The following is a 379-nucleotide window of genomic DNA, read 5'->3' as shown; positions in this document are numbered from 1 at the left end:
CCACCACGCAGAGCTGGGGGCCAGCAGGGGGGCTGTCACAGGTGAAAGGCAGGCCATCAGTGTCACAGTGTCACAGCACTCCCTGGAGGAGACCGTCCTTCCAGAGCAAGGGCCCAAAGCCCCCTCACCATGAAGATGGCTGCAGAGCTGGCGAGTATGTGGGAAGGTGAGTATGGGGTGGGAAGTAGGTCTCCTTCTGGCCTGTCACTGGGTTCTGGGACACTTGCAGGGCCAGACCAGCAAACTCTAGGTCTGAGCACTCCTATCAGAGGGATAAAGTCTGAAGGAAGAGGATTCTAGCAGAGAACAGCCAGTGCCAACATCCTGGGGTGGAAATGACCTTGTCCTATTCATGAAATAGCAAGTAGTCACTGGGACC

This window comes from Pteropus vampyrus, unplaced genomic scaffold (assembly GCF_000151845.1).
Source record: "Pteropus vampyrus isolate Shadow unplaced genomic scaffold, Pvam_2.0 Scaffold86, whole genome shotgun sequence".
Classification (NCBI taxonomy): Eukaryota; Metazoa; Chordata; class Mammalia; order Chiroptera; family Pteropodidae; genus Pteropus; species Pteropus vampyrus.
This window is presented reverse-complemented; position numbering follows the sequence as displayed.